The sequence below is a fragment of the Lepidochelys olivacea genome, assembly GCF_965140295.1.
Source record: "Lepidochelys olivacea isolate rLepOli2 genome assembly, chromosome: 5".
NCBI lineage: Eukaryota > Metazoa > Chordata > Testudines > Cheloniidae > Lepidochelys > Lepidochelys olivacea.
Genome location: NC_140415.1, coordinates 16,870,785 through 16,887,342, shown reverse-complemented (window position 1 = coordinate 16,887,342; position 16,558 = coordinate 16,870,785). Strand labels below are relative to the sequence as shown.

Below are 16,558 nucleotides of genomic sequence, written 5' to 3'. Positions count from 1 at the left end.
TGGACACAGTATTCCAGCAGCGGTCACACCAGTGCCAAATAAAATAACCTCTCTACTCCCACTCTAGACTCCCGGTTATGCATCCAGGGATTGCATTAATTCTTTTGGCCACAGCACTGCACAGGGAGTTTATGCAAATCTTTTTCTCAACTGGAATCTCATACTGCAACATGGAACAAAATACTCAGAACATTCATGCAAGCATGGAAGGCAGAAGTTAACGGGAGAGGCATGATCTGCTTGTCTCAACACAGACAGAGCCAGGAACTCTTGAGTTCTCTTCCCAGGCCTCCCATGGACTCACTTGGGCATGTAACCTTGGACAATGTGCTTCTGTAAAATGGGGATACTACTGCTGCTTAGCTCTGTAGTATTTTATCCCTTAAGGCACTGACAGTGTTCTGTTCTGTCCCAATAAACTTATCTTCTCATTCCTAGACAGAAGGATCCCTGCTTCCCTCCTTCCCATCTCTTCTGTCTCCTAGGAACCCATGTACCCATGCCTCCCTCTGCCTCTGCCTCCCTACTGCCTCCTTGCCAATTCTTACTCACCCGATCTCCCAATGTGACCCATCTTCCCATTGCAGGTTCCTGGCACAAGGCGGAGACTGGAAACCAACTGCAAGAAGCAGTGGCTCAGGTTCAACAGGCCATAGATGGTGTTATTCCCAACAGGGCAGGACTGGTTCTTCCAATGATTCCTTACCTGTTCTTCCTCCAAGTCTGAAATGTCCCCTTCTCAGCACTCCCACAAGGTCCACAACATCCCTAAACTGACCAGCTAATTAGTCTGTGTCCTACGGGACAGTCTATGGTTCATCCTGAACTTTAATAATTAGAGATAGGCCCAAGTGTTTAGATCTGGATCCAGATAGGAACTTCCTCCTTTTTTAGACGTTATATGGATCTGGGGCTTTGCTTGGAGCCCATCTCTAATAAGAATCTTCAAGCGCCCTTCTGTCCTATATGCACTTCCCCCTTCTGTCTATATAACATTGTTTGAAGAGTCAGTCACCATACCATTTACCCCACACAATTTACCTGGAGAAATGATGGCTCAAGAAGCTCTAGAATTTCCTCTGTTAAAAGCGGGGAAAAGAATAAGTGGTTAGGTTTAAATTCATTGTACTGATGTAAATTCTAGAGGCATGTTTAGCTGATCTTTGAAATAGTAGCATCACAGATTTAATTTCAGATGATTAGATTTCCCAAAATAGACCTTCCAAAAACTGCTTTGATTCTTCTAAAGTACTTTCCACCATTAGACTAAGTACAAAAGCACTTGTCGTGTAGCTGTACATTTCTTTTGCAATACCTACAGAATAATTAGCATTTTCCTTTCTAATATTCTGTTTGAGAAAGTTTAGTTTAGCAAGTGTACTGCAGAATTTCTGTCTCCTCAGAAGTTCCTCAGTGATTAGGCCGAACCCTGAGGAAAAACACGAATGGTCTTGCATATTTGAGAGATCTTTATTACTAATTTTTATTGAAACCAAACATCAGGTCTTTTCGGATCCCCGGGCACCATTTTTATAAATCAAGAGTCTTAATCTAGGTGTCCTAGCCCATTCAAATCAGGAAACCCAAACCTAAAATCCTCCCTTTCAGTTTCAGATGGATAACAGACTCTTGTGTAAGTGTTCAGATATTACAGCAACGCAGCTCATAACAATACCTAGACAGATAGTGCAGTCTTGCTGTCTGCCCTTAAACAGCTGCCATGTTTCACCCCAGAATGGATGTATTTTAGTGGAAGGTGAAATATTCCCTAAACTGACAAAGATGATATATACTATTGGCCAGATTCTGAAACTTTTACTTATATTGATCAGTACCTTACTTCACAAGTAGTGTCACTGAGTTCAGTACAATCAATCATGGCCTAAGGTACTATTCAACATGAGAAAAGGTCCTAAATAAGAGACTGATACTGCAGACTTACTCATGTGAGTAATGTTATTGAGGTGGGTAAGAGTTAGGTCGACTAGAAAGCATTTTAGAATGAAAAGTATGATGTAAATGCAATGTACTATTATTAATGTCATAAATGACAATTAAAAAAACCTTAAAAGTAGTAGGAATATAGATTCCATAAGGTAACTGTCCGAGTTTTGCACTGATAGGATAAGATCACTTAGTTATGTAATGACCTTAAGAAAGGGAGAGCTAATCAATAACTCATTTATGGGAATTTCCAGCATGCAAACACTTTCAAACTGCCCTTCTTGACATGATGTCCAAGGTCAGGTCTGAATTCTAGACCCTGGCATCAAAATTCTCCCATGTTTCTACAGCAGCAGTGATGGGATACATCCTTCCACATTCCTTAACATAATACAGACTGAGAAATACAACCCAGAATGATGCATCTGTAACCAGTGAGATTTGGCATCTAAGGAAAACATCAAGAGGCGACTACCAGAGAATTGCAAACTTCAAAACAAGGGGCAATGGGAAACCCCACACTTTTTTGGGGGTAGGAATACCAAACCAATGCATCTACCCTTCCCCTGTGCTACCAGCAATAATATTACCAACTAATGAGAGTGATTGCATCAGATAGAGCATTATCAATTACAGCATTAGATAAAATAAGCTGTCTGTAGCCAGTAGCTGTCAGGCAGCCTTGTTTCCTATGACCCACGTTAAAAACAGACCATCTAGCACAACAGATGTAACAACAGAATCTAGTTTTTGCTCTATTCCAGGAAAATAGATCCCACCCCCCACCCCTAGTCACCCGATGCCTTTCAAAACCAACCAGTGCAGGTTTCTGTATATGGACAAGAGACTTTCGATGTTTGTGGCATTTCCTTGTATATTTAATGAGAACTCAAACTCATTCTGCTTCAATGCAAACAGAAAAGCATGCAAAGCCTCTGACATACAGGCAAACAGAACTGACAAAACAGGTGTCATTTCTGCAGTGCTGCTGGAATTGCTTTCTCTCGTTCCATTTTCTTGCAGAGAGGCCAATTAGTTTCTTGTATTGTCAGTGTCTGGCTCATTTATTTTTCTCATAATAAATTGGGTTTGCTCTCTCTGCAAACTTTTGTACTAGATGAAAGAATATAACATCCCCACCTTCCCTCCCCCCATACCAAAGGATATTTTTATAATAGTACTAGCTAGAGAGCCAGTATGTGAAATAAAATCTTATTGTTTGACGTGACACCACAGAATGACTCTAAAGCAGGTCAGCCCTATATCTTTTGAAGGGGTGTCTACTATTAAAATAGTTCACTGGATCCGTGGTACTGCCTATCCTCATGATAAGACTTCTTGTTATTTTCTGACCTGTGGCTGCTGGTTTTATTAAAAGCCAAGAGACCACCCACCCCAATCAATGCACACACTACAGAACAGTTCAGGTGCTATTTAGAATCCTCTCAGATGTCTGCATGGTCCCCTCTGGGGCTGCAGATGACAATCAGAGAATCTCTTTGATGTAGCATTTAGAATCCTTGTTACACAGATGCAGCATTACCCTGAGGAGGATGTTCAAACTCCCTTGACATTAACAAGCTAAAACAAACTGATATGAGCATGAGCCTAGGATTCAAGCCCTCTTAATGCATGACAAAAGGTCACCTGGTGGCCCTCCAGTTCTGTTTATTTATTCCTGACAGGCGCAGAATACCCAGTTGTTCCTTTGTCTCACTTAGTAGAGAGCTCCCACCTCATTGCCAGAATCCAATGCAAATAAGGTGAGCAAAGACAGCCTAATGTGGGGTCTCAAAAGCATAAAATTGTATTTCGGAAGCCTACTTGAGCTTCTGGGTTTCAGCTGTGCTAACATACACTCCCAGGAGAGGTGGGGAGAATCTCTTAATAACTTCCACTGGCTTTTAAAAGGAAAAACAGAGAAACATCTGCTGAAATGATAAGCAACTTGTTGGCCATGTTCAGCTGGTAGGTCTCAAGCGGAACAGTTCTACCTTAAGAATTACATGTTAGTGCAGTAGTTCCTTCTAGAAATTATACTCCAGAGAAGCAGGATAAACTAGTGGTTAGAGCAAGGAGCAGGGAGTATGGTTCCTTCAGTCTTCTTATTATAAACCACCACCTGGGCTGCTGTGTGAACATAGGTAGGTCACTTTTTGGGTACTATGGGACTCCAATTCCTGCCCCTGTAAATATAATAAGTGTGAATAAATATTGGCTTCTATTGGAGGCGGAGATGCAGATTTACCTGGAGGCACAATAAGTCTTGAAATCCACTGAAAGGAGTCAATATCACAAGGACTGGAACACCAAATGAGTGTAGCAGTCTTTTAGACAAGGCTAGGATTTCATCTAACTGCACAAACTACCTCCAGGGCTTCCAAACTAATATTCTCAAGCAGAAGGTGAAGTGGGGGGGGGGGAACGGGAGGGGGAAGGTAACACTCCCTACCTGTGCTGAGCCAGTGAATACACAGGTATAATCAGATTGATCAGCACTGTTCTACACTGCATGTAATGGAGTACACTGGCCCTTTAAGAGTAGATGTGGCCAGAAGATCCCATTCCAGGAAGCTAGAACGAACAAAAGCCGAAGAAATGGTATTCAGGAATTAGTAGTTGGATGGAGGGGGAAAAAACCCAGGACACTGTCCCTTTAAGGGCCTGAAACCAAAAGCCCTGTAGTGTAGGGTGAAGGCAATGCTCCCTTCACTTCCAGCCAGTCAAGAGAGCTCTCTGGTGGAGGGCAATATATAAACTGCTTTCTTCCTCAGAATAGGGGAGATGCTGGGAGGAGAAGGAAGCTGGAGCTGGAAGGCTGAGCACCAGTTAGAAATGGCTAGGAGTGGTGACCCTGTGAAGAACAGATGCTGGCCGAAAAAGAGCTCCATGTGGGTGGCAGAAGAGCCAGAGATAAGTACGAACGCTTGGATTACCTTGCTGCACTTGATTTTTGAGATATTAAGAACTATGCAGGACAGTTGGTGGTCGATAAACCAGCTCCACGTGGAGAATGGGTCTACTCATACAAGAGACTGAGTAGAGCTCAGAAGGGGCCCTAAAGAGGGAGAACAGGTGGATGCTGCAGAGGGACCTCTGGAAATGAGGGGCACTCAGTAAGTGGCAGCCCCATTACACTGTAGGATTATCAACCCCTGCTAGCTTTTTTGACTGCTGCTACACACTGAGTCAATGTTTTCAGAGAACTATCCATAATGACTTCAAGATCTTTCTTGAGTGATAAAAGCTAATTTAGACCCCATCATTTTGTATGCATAGTTGGGAATATTTTTTTCCAATGTGCATTACTTTGCATTTATCAACGTTGAATTTCATCTGCCATTTTGTCGCCTGGTCACCCAGTTTTGTGAGATCCCTTTGTAACTCTTCGCAGTCTGCTTTAGCCTTAACTATCTTGAGTAATTTTGTATTGTCTGCAAATTTTGCCACTTTGTTGTTCACCCCTTTTCCAGATAATTTCTGAGTATGTTGAACAGCACAGATCCCAGTACAGATCTATGCAACAGGAAGAAAGTGGCACCAGTCCTATAAACAAATAATACAGCCCAAGCAAAACAATGTCTTATTCAGAGTAGAGTCTGTGTAGGGAGCCCCACAGCTTCATCACGTACTATATATATTGTAGCATGCTTTACAATGGTGGGTATTATCATCCATATTTTGCAGGTGGGGAAGCTGAGGTGCAGAAGTGAGGCCCTCAAGATCACATGGGAAGAGCTGGGAAATTGAATCCAGCACCCCTGCTTCCTACTTTCATGCCTCACCCACTAGGCCACCAGTCCTCTATACCAAATACCCAACTTCTCAAACAGTTTTGCAGGCTTGCTCCATCCAAGATTTTAGTTTGCTTAAAATAGGGTTAGGTACCATCTACATGTGGCCAACTATAGGCCAACAGTGCTGAAACCATATAACCCCTCCCTTCCCCCAACAACAATATGTTGGGTTATTAGGGGATTGCGGATGAGCACTTGCTAACTCATCACATGGCTCTTTTGCTGAGTCAGTCATTAACTAGGATTATTTTCTTCTATGTAATAATCACCAGCTGCTTTCGTCATGGATTTATTCAGCATCTGTAAAGCACTTTGAGATGAACAGTTGGCGAGTGCCATATAAGTGTCCAGTGACAATTAGAGCAGTCTGGGAATTTTCCACAAACCTCTTTTTGATTGGAAAATGCCAATTTGTCAAAACAGAAACTGTTCATGGGAAAGGGATCTCCCAATTAGAAAAAAAAACTGGAAAAAATTGACAACCTCCCATTTCCACTTGTCTTTTTTTTTTACCCAGAATGTTTTGGGTTTTTTGGTTTGAAACTTTTTGTTTTGAAATTTTAGTTATTTTTAAAGGTAAAAATTAAAAAGGTTAACATTTTTAAAAAGAAGTTGCAAAATCATCAAAATAAAATGACTAGATCAGAATTTTTTTTATTTGGATAACCGGTTTGCGGAAAAAATTGAGATTTTTGGCCGTTCAACCCATTTGTGATGGGAAATTTTTTCAAAATCTCAGAAAATTCTCATGGGTCAGAAAAACCAGTTTCCCACCATGCTCTGTTTACAACACAGCAGCAACACATGTCCTGAAAGCAACATTCAGGTCTGTCTAACCAACCCTGCACTGACTCTACCTTCAGCTGGTTAGCGCTGTATGTACCAGTAGTAGTCCCTTTATTAACTGACAAGTTACATCCTAATGTTTTGGGGTTTCACAGGCTCTTTGAAGTGAAGCAGTACATGCAGGCGTGAAATCACAGTGAGAAAGTTGGGATCATAAGCTGTGACTGACTAGATTTCATTCAGTGTTTATAATGACCCAAAAAGGAGAGAGAAAAATTAAACTGGGTGAAGTTTAGAAGAGGCTTTAGCATCATGGGATATGCTCCTGTTGCACTCTGTATGCAAGCTTTAGGTCTAGTCTCGCAGCCCTTAATCACAAGAATTGTCCCATTAATTTAACAGCAGGATGGTCCTTTTACTTCATTGTGGGTTTAACAGTGGGTTTTCTGCAAACACCAGGGCATGGTACATGATACTGTTTTTCTTTTCTGTCCTTTAGCAGAAATTAAAAAGTAATAATAAGACAAATACAAAACATTAAGCTCTGTTTTAAATTACTACAATGAATAGTCAACACAGACCTCCTGGAAGAAGAGAATTGTACCAAGCCAGGACACTGTGGAGTCAGTATTTAAATAGAGATTTAGTGAATGGATAAAGAAAGATACACAGCACTAAAACAAACCAAAGTTAGGATGCAAGGTGCAAACAGGTGCAAGCAGGATCCTGGTAGCCACTAAAAAACATTTTCCAACAGTCACCAGACTGGTAATTTGGCTTCCACTTCTTTCCCCTTTATTTAGAGTACAAAATGCAGCATCTCAGATGCCACGGTGTGGCTACTACTAAATGTGGATGTTTTAATGTCAAGCCCTCAGCATGGAAATCAAATATTGCAACTAAATGGATAATCCAAAGCAAATAGGATGCTTTGCACGGTAAAGAGAAAAACAAGGTGGGTGATGTAATATCTCAACACTATATATAACAACACTGCAAACTTGCATGGTAAAGTCACATGGGGAAAACCTGAACAAGAAGGAAAAGGGAGAGGGAAAAAAATCAAGTCCCAAGGTCCTGAAAAGATGGCACCTTGATGCTGAAGGTGAACAAGGAAGAGGACAATTCACAAGCCCATGTGGCAAAGAAATTACACATGTATCAGAGTTTAAGCTGTGAAGGTTGCAAAAAGGAGGCTTCAGTAGCTTAAAACCTGAGGGGAAAGATTTGGTGGTTCACAGGATTGGCAAAGAGAGATGAAGCCTAGGCTTCTGGTTCAAATCCAGGCCAGTTGACCTAGTGCCACAGAAGGGTCAGTGACCTACGAAAAACAGTGAATTCCTAGTCTAAGGCCTTGTCTACACTATGGGGGAGATTGATCTAAATAACGTAGCTGAAGTCAACATACTTAGATCTACTTACCGCGGGGTCCACGCTACGCGATGTCGACTGGAGACACTCTCCCTTCGACTCCCCTTGCGCTTCTCATTCAGGTAGAGTACAGGAGTCGGCAGGAGACATCCGCTGCATCGATTGCCGCACGTCGAACCCCCGGTAAGTGTAGACAAGGCCTTAGTCTAGTGTCCTATGCATGCGTGCCTGCATAACAAAAACAGTCATCCAAACTCGCATGTACCTTTGCTGGCAGTTTCAGCAAAGAGGCATGGGAACTGAATGTGAGCTAGGACAACTCCAGATTTCAGGGGGAATTGTGTACAAATCTAAAGCCAGAATTTGGACCCATAATTTGCAGTAACTAGCCAATAAGACAAGTTAGAGTTTAGATTCTCTTCTCTGTATTTCCCTCCCACTCCATGGGTAGGGTTTACGCCACTCATGTTTGAGGCCACTTTTGAGCTTTGAACCCATGGTGAACGGTGCTAACTAAAGCAAGGAAGCTGTGGCCAGGTGTGAGTGGATGAGACACTGTGCTAAGAGAACCACCACCAAATAAATCAAGAGGGGAGAGAGTCAAAAGCGTAATCAGAAGAGAGAGTCACCATCCTGAGCCCATCGGAATATTTTATGTAAAATGGAAGGAGATCAACATTTTCCTTGTCAGCGTAATTGTTAATAATTGGCACAGTCAAATGCAGTGTGCATTATGAAAAAAAGAAACCGTTTAATTTCAGTCCATGGATATACTGCAGTAGTTGTAAATCTGCCCCAGATGCATCAACGCCTGTGAGAACAATGCACAAAGATTCAGTGTGAACATGTGTTCTGAAAGTTTAGAGAGTATATTGGAAGTGTCAGGTACTATTGGGTACCGTGAACCTGTTGGGTTTGACGTGAACAGATCTGTTCAGCAGCTGGCTGGGTTTTGGATCAGAAAGGGCTGTATAAATACAACTCTACTCCTTCAGGAAGCCGGCTTGGTAAGGAAAATGGTAAAGAGTAATAATAATAATACCAGCTAGCTCTTATGTAGCACTTTTTATCTATAGATTGAGCAAGGAGAATCTACTATGAGGTGAACACCATGGACCTAGGGGAAAATCCTACCCTGCCCACCACAATAAAAGAATGCCTGACAGGTAGTGGAAATACTGTGGTTCGACTGCACAGTGGGATTGGAATAGGACAGCCCAGACAGAGGGTGCATGGAAGCACCTTCTGCCATGACAGAGGACAACATGGCACTATGGCCGGCCAGGACACGCTTGATGGACCCCTGCTTATTTGATTCCATTTTTCAATCCTATGGATGGTGGTGGGGCTGCAGCAGGGGCAGAGGCTATTACAGCCTGGAGGAAGCAGTGACACCCGCACAGCAGCCTTGTGGGTTGTGGGGGGGAGAGGGGGTGGCATGCAATGCTCCCCTCCTCACTGCCACAGCATGTCCCCTTTCCCTGGCCTATGGAGATCAGGATTTGGCCCTTAGGGCAGAGTGCCAACAGCGGACAGAATAATGCACTACAGCAGGAAGGCAAACACACAACAGGTTCTCTATCTTAGCAGCACCAGCGGACTGAGGGATGTGGCCATCTGTGATTTTCATATGGCTGCCCTTTAATACAGGAGGAAACCCCAGAGGTGAGGAAGTCCAGGACCAGGCAGTAAAAGATGTGACAATTCCACCCAGAAGGTTAAGGCACAGCTACCACAGTAGGCAACAACCATCTCATTCTGCCTACCCAGTCCAATAACTAATGCAGGGCCTGATCCTAGGAGGTGCCTCGCCTAATACAATGGGAGTTTCAGGAGGCCAGCTCTGTCAGGGTCCATGAGCATAACAGTAATGGCACATCTACTTTCCCTCTTCTTGATTCCCAAAGCCCATTGTAAGGAAAAAGCATCATTTCAGTGGCCTTATGAAAGTCGCTGTAGCAAACCTACAATGATCATCAAAGCAGCAGAGATGCCATTTAGCTGTGGATGATGGAATACTTAGTCCATTTAAATTGAACTAGGAATTGGAGTCCAACTGATGTGAGATTATGATCAGATATTAAAGAGTGACTGGGCCATACAACTGCCACCCATTTTAAAGCACTCTGGGGGAGCGTTAGGGAAAATGCAGTTCCACAGTAGGGCTATCTGTTTTGAACAGTCAATCTATCCAGCAGGTGGACATGATGAGGAAGCAAGCTTGTGGCTGGTGGGTTGGTGAGGGGGGAGTGCAGTAGAAAGGCCCCTCAGATTCAGGAGGACACGTGGCCAGTTGTCACTATGGCCCTTCGCTGGGAAGACGTCACCCATCCATATTTTGCTGCATTCAGACTTTATGAAATTCCAGATATGACAGAGATCACATGCAGGAGAAGCACCACGTCGAGGATGAAGGGGATATAACCAACCCTGGCAGGAGGAGAACCACCTCACCATGTCAGGACAAGTGATTCTGTCATTATTGTGACCAGTTACAAGTCTACATGAAAAGGTCTTGTCATCTTCCAGATCAGTGGGATAGGTGCTGAGAGCTGGTTTCCTTCCGCAGTGTGCACAGGAAAGGCTCCTATGATAAATGGCACCTGGATGCCCGGAAAGATTACTGACAGATTAATGACAGGTTTCAGAGTAACAGCCATGTTAGTCTGTATTCGCAAAAAGAAAAGGAGTACTTGTGGCACCTTAGAGACTAACCAATTTATTTGAGCATAAGCTTTCGTGAGCTAGAGCTCACTTCATCGGATGCATACTGTGGAAATTGTAAAAGATCTTTTTATATACACAAAAAGCATGAAAAAATACCTCCTCCCACCCCACTCTCCTGCTGGTAATAGCTTATCTAAAGTGAGGCAACCTCCCATTTAAACTGGTGATGCTTTAAAAAGTAGGCAAGAACGGGAGAGCAGAAATACAGAAAACAACAGGGCCTAGGGTAGGGCAAAGGCTTCAGAGGCAGGACGGATGGGTTCTATTCTTAAATCTGCCACTGACACGATGGGGGAACTTGGGCAAGTCACTTAATCTGCCTATGCCTCCGTTTCCATATCTATAAAATAAGGATAGGGATACCCTCCTTTAGAAAGAGCTTTGATATCTGCAGACCATAAATCTTAGCTATTATATAAATTATAAATACACATGACTTACAGAACATCACTGTAGTTCCTAGCTCAGCTTCAGGCTCCCAGCATGATCACAGAATCAGAAATTAGAGACAGAAGAGACCTACTGGATCTATTAGTTCATTGCCAGTGTTATCGCAGCATGGTTCCCTGTAACTTTCTCCAGGACCTGTAAAAACGGCGCAGGAGTCATAGATTCTAAGGGTATTTTGTCACCCAGGAACATAGTTATATTTCAATCTCTTGCATTTGTGGAATAGCACGGGATTTAGCTGCATAATGTCCTAATTGTCAGAGCTGAAAGGAGGGCAGGTTTGTACCACAGCCCACTTGCACTCCCCCCAGTTGGTTCTTCCTAATTGTTTGGGGAATGGGTTGATTTTAAATTGCTGTGTGAGACATCCAGAGTCTGACCATTGGCTGTCACAAGCAGTCTCGTTGCCTTGCAACAGCCTTTGAGAATCTTAAAAAAAAAAAAAAATACCCCACAACATAAACAGTACACACTGGATAATAATGATACGGAATATTGATAAAGCACTCGTCACCTTCAAAGTACTCTACAGACAAACTAATTCAGCAACACAACAGTCAGCATCCTTATACCGTCTTTGCACATGGGGAAATGGATGTGCAAAGGAGTTAAGGCCATAAGCAGGTTTCAGAGTAGCAGCCCTGTTGGTCTGTATCCGCAAAAAGAACAGGAGGACTTGTGCCACCTTAGAGACTAACAAATTTATTTGCGCATAAGCTTTTGTGAGCTACGATGAAATGAGCTGTAGCTCACGGAAGCTTATGCTCAAATAAATGTGTTAGTCTCTAAGGTGCCACAAGTCCTCCTGTTCTTTTTAAGGCCATAAGTAGTTTTCAAAACATGGTGCTTCAGTGTAGGCATCTAAACATAAGGCTTGCTGACAGAGCTGCTGTGTACTCACAGCTCCCACTGAAGTCAGTAGGAGTGGTGAGTGCTCAGTACCTCGAAAATCAGGCCATTTTTACTTGGGTGCCCACGTGTGGATTTAAACACCTGATTCGGAGAATCTTGGTCTTCTACCTGCCCAAGGACAGACATCAATTTTGTGGCACACTGGCTCCCAATCCAGTGTTCAGACCATTAGAAGAGGGTACTGCATCTTTTTCAATAAAAAGAAGAAAATGACAATGGGAACTATACAGTCAAATTTACCAGGAATATTTAAAGGAGCACTGTGAGGACAAAAATAACCTAAGAAATTTCTTTGCATGGGTTTAATCACATTATCAAAACTGAAAAGATATTAACATTTTAACACACTTTTCACTGACTTTCTGTATTTTAGTGCTGTTAAGGGTAGGGACTATGTGTAATTTCTGTTTACACAGAACTTAGCATGGCAAGAGCCTACAACTGGGGCCATTTGGTCCTACCATATTACCACAAATAAAGAATACTAGCAGCTACTTGTTCTGTTGATTTACTTTGTGTCCTTCACACTGTTTGGATGTTGGTTGGTTTCACTTTATGGGTCTAATGCATGAGCAATTATATCTGGGTTTCAACAGTGCATGGAAATGACTTTCAATTTTTGTTTAAAATAAAATATCCATGAATATAGTCATGCAAGCTGGCCAGATCCTGCTCACTTTATAGACACACACAATCCCACTGAGTACAGTGTTCAAGCAAAGCACTCAGGATTTGCTCCCATGTTGCTGTTCAGACTCTTTTACAGAATCACTTTAAATTCACCCTGCTGTGTTCTTTAGTGACACGTTTGTCTCTTTGGCTTACTTACACTCTTGTGCCAGTCTACGGTATTTAGGGAGTCTGTGATGTTTTCTATTTTTTTCTTCTTTGATATGGGGGGTTTTTTTATGCTATTAGACAACCTTCAACAAAAATTTCCATGTGGTTTATTTATGCCTGGTGAATTGCTAGGGTTCCTTCCTATATAAGGTACAGGATCCAAAGGCACTCTCAGATAAATACTATTTAACAAATAAGCCTTTTATTTTTGCTGGAATTGTTGGAAGTCTGGAGTTCTCCCTAGTTGGATGGATAATTAAACTGTGAGTGTTGCCACATGATGGTTATTATTAACACAGCACCACAGGAGCCAATTAAAGAACAAAAGGCCTATCCCTTGCCTGGGGACCTTGTATTCTAAAAGGTCCTGATCCTGCAAACCCTTACTCCTGAATAGACAAGAAGACTGGGCCCTAAACTAACTAATGTGCTGCAAAATGGGGCTGGGGCAGCAAAGAGGGTATTCTGGGAAAGACTATGAGGTATGCTTGTTGTATGCTCTCAGCTTATTAGCTTCTTTATAAACTGCTATATTAAAAAAACAGCCTGGGTTGATCTTGGCAGGAGCGTAACAAGATTTAATTCCCCCTTTTCTCCACTTCCCCAGTAGCACTTAATTGTCCTCTCCTTCTCCTAACCAAAGGCCTTTAGAACAGCCTTCCTTCCTGCCCCATCACCTTGCCTGCTTAGTTGTACTGTGGTAGCTTCCACCAGCTGGGGCTGTACAAACACAATAGATGACTTTCCCTGCCCCAAAGAGCTTGCAGTCTGACTAGAAAAGACAGAACATATGTCAGGGTTCCCCCACACAGACTCTGAATTCTGGGGTACAGATGGGGGACCCGCATGAAAGACCCCCCTAAGCTTATATTTTACTAGCTTAGGTTAAAACTTCTCTAAGGCACAAATTCCTTAGACTGATATTGCTGCCACCACCAAGTGATTTACACAAAATATTCAGGGACGGGTCACTTGGAATCCCTATCCCCCCCAAAAATATCCCCCAAGCCCCTTCACCCCCTTTCCTGGGGAGGCTTGAGAATAAAAATACCAACCAGTTGCCTTAGCAATGTGAGCACAGACCAGACCCTTTGTCTTCAGGACACTGAAATTAATCAGGTTTTTAAAAGAAGAATTTTATTTATAAAGAAAAAAGTAAAAGAATCACACCTGCAAAATCAGGATGGAAGGTAACTTTATAGAATAATAGAAAGATTTAAAACACAGAGGATTCCCCTCTGGGCTCAGCTCAGTTACAAAAACAGGAATGAGACTACCACTGTAGCATAGGAAAATTAACAAGCCAAAACAAAAGATAACCTAATGCATTTCCTTGCCCTACTCACAGTTTCTGTGGTTTTAAATGGATTATTCCAGGTATATTTTTCAGGAGATATTGTACCTGCTTGGCTTCTCCCTCCATCCGGAGAAGGAACAACACACAGAACCACAAACAAATCCTTCCCCCGCAGATTTGAAAGTATTTTTTTCCCTCCGTGGTCCTTCTGGTCAGGTGCCAACTAGGTTATTTGAACTGCTTAACCCTTTACAGGTAAGGCAATCCAGTACAGCTGCTAAGGATACATAAAGGTTGCTACCCTTCCCCCTATATTCATGACGACTGGTGAGAGAGGCAAGCAGCGTGAGGGAAGGTGAATGAAATAATAACAAATGGGTGTTCTAGTAGACTGGCTGTGTGCATGATTCAGAGATTTCAACAGTTTTCTGTTTCCGATGATGCAGGTGCTAGTGGCAGATGAGAGGTGGGCAAATTCCCTGCAGCTTTTCCTTTCTCCTGTTCCCTACAAGATGGCTCCATAGGAGCAAACAGCAAATCCAGCAGTTCCAGGAATTGTCGCCTAACGGGCCTGATTCTCTATTCCAAAACCTACTTACCAACAAGAACTAGTAGGAACCAGCAGAAGGTTTTCCTATGGAATTCCCACTACCGGAGTCACTCAACCCCTGCCCCCTACCAACCCCTGAATTGGCTTCCCCAGGTCTTGGCAATAATGCCCCATTGCGAAGAACTGGGCAGTTTCCCTATCTCACAGCTATCAGGCTGTATGCAGACATCAGAGCATTGGTTTGCACTTGATTCACATTTTAAAGCTTTTCCCCACAACCACAAGGACTAGAGCATTCCCCTTATTCAAATGAAATCTGAGATTCTGACATTCGTATGAATCAAGGAGCTCAGGGCCTTGGCCTGAATCTAGCCCTACTTAAATGCAGCCACCTTGCCTCTTTCCTAACTCTACTACTCTCCTCTGCCGCCCTTCCCACCAGAGTAGCCTGTCTGCATTTACTCTGCCATGCTCCTTAGCGTCTCCCATCTCCTCACACAGCAGTATGATAGACGAGCTGCACGTTATCATAGAAGATTAGGGTTGGAAGAGACTTCAGGAGGTCATCTAGTCCCACTTCTACTCAAAGCAGGACCAACACCAACTAAATCATCCCAGCCAGGGCTTTGTCAAGACAGGCCTTAAAACCCTCTAAGGAAGGAGATTCCACCACCTAAATTATGCCACCTCGAGGTGAGGAGGAAGAGCTGCATCAGCCTAGCACTTACTGCTGCTCTGCAGAATACTCTGGGGCTGTACAACTGGGCTACAGATGAGGTCACACTGGGAGACCAGCAGAAGGACTGGGTTTCAGTGGAAGGGGAAAACTTAGCCCCAGACAACAATCCACTCCCCAGGACTGGGTCAAGTTTCAGGGGAGAGGTAGCGCCTCCCCACATCATACTATGAATGCAATCAGTGATGCAGACAACTTAGTTTTCCAAATGTTGCTGAAGAACAAGTCTTGTTCTTGTGCAGCTTGTCCTCATTTACCTCTGCACCACTGTTTCCCATCATAGACGTCCTGTCCCGAGGCCCCTTAAAGAATCACAAGACTGTGCGCTAAGGCACTGGCAATGAATGGCACTTGGATCCATACAAAAGGAAGTTGCATAATTAGAGGGTTATTGTGCTGAACTCCTCACTGAGTTAAGTTCTTTCTTATTGTGACAAGCAAAGCCACCCCCCATTCAGAATCATCTCCTATTATGCAGGGATTGTTTAAAGCAGAACAATCAGAGGCTATTGTGGTAAACCCAGGATAAACAGCTACAAAAAAGGGAGGGATAGTAATTAGTCCCAGGAGATTAAAAGGCCTCTCCCTGTCCACTGAGGAGAACCGGGGGAAATAAGGTTCAGCTGGAAAAGGGGTTGCTAGGGAGCTAATTAGGTTCAGCTGGCTCCAACTGCTGGAGACCTTTTTAAACCCTCCCCCCCAGTGGAAGGGAAGGAAGCTGTTAGTAGGCTAAGGGCAGTAAGACATAGAACCCTTCTAGGAAGGGAGGCTGTACTCCCTCCCTGAAAGGGAAGCCAAACCATGCACGATCAGGGAAAGGAATAACCAGACCCTGTGCTACCTGTAAGTATTTGTCTTGCCCAAGCTGGTGTTTCCAAGGCTAAAAAGGACTGAATCTGCTGAGGAGAACAAGGCACTTTGCCACAGTAGAGATACTAACACCAGCATAATGCTCCAGCTTCTTCTGCCCCACATGTTCTAATGTGAATTGCCTTTACGGAGGGGGTAGGAGACCTGAGAGAAATTACTGGTATAATAATGGTTCTGTTATTAAACTACAGCTAGGCAGTGATGAAGTATTTTTCATTACTGGCTCAAATCAATGAGCTCCCACAGGGTTTTGCAGGTTTGGGTTTTGGCTTGTTTTT

The 16,558-nt window shown here is 43.2% G+C and overlaps 1 protein-coding gene across 3 annotated transcripts in view; it reads right to left on the bottom strand.

The window, feature by feature from the left end:
* MAPK4 (mitogen-activated protein kinase 4) overlaps nt 1–16,558 on the bottom strand; it is a 156,129-nt gene that overhangs the window by 93,878 nt on the left and 45,693 nt on the right. Inside the window, exon 2 of one of the 3 annotated variants that reach the window (XM_084627802.1) lies at nt 7,950–8,126. The exons of the other annotated variants lie outside the window; for them this stretch is intronic. The gene's annotated coding sequence lies outside the window, so the exon portion shown is untranslated. The remainder of the gene's footprint in view (nt 1–7,949; nt 8,127–16,558) is intronic. 3 annotated transcript variants of the gene reach the window in all.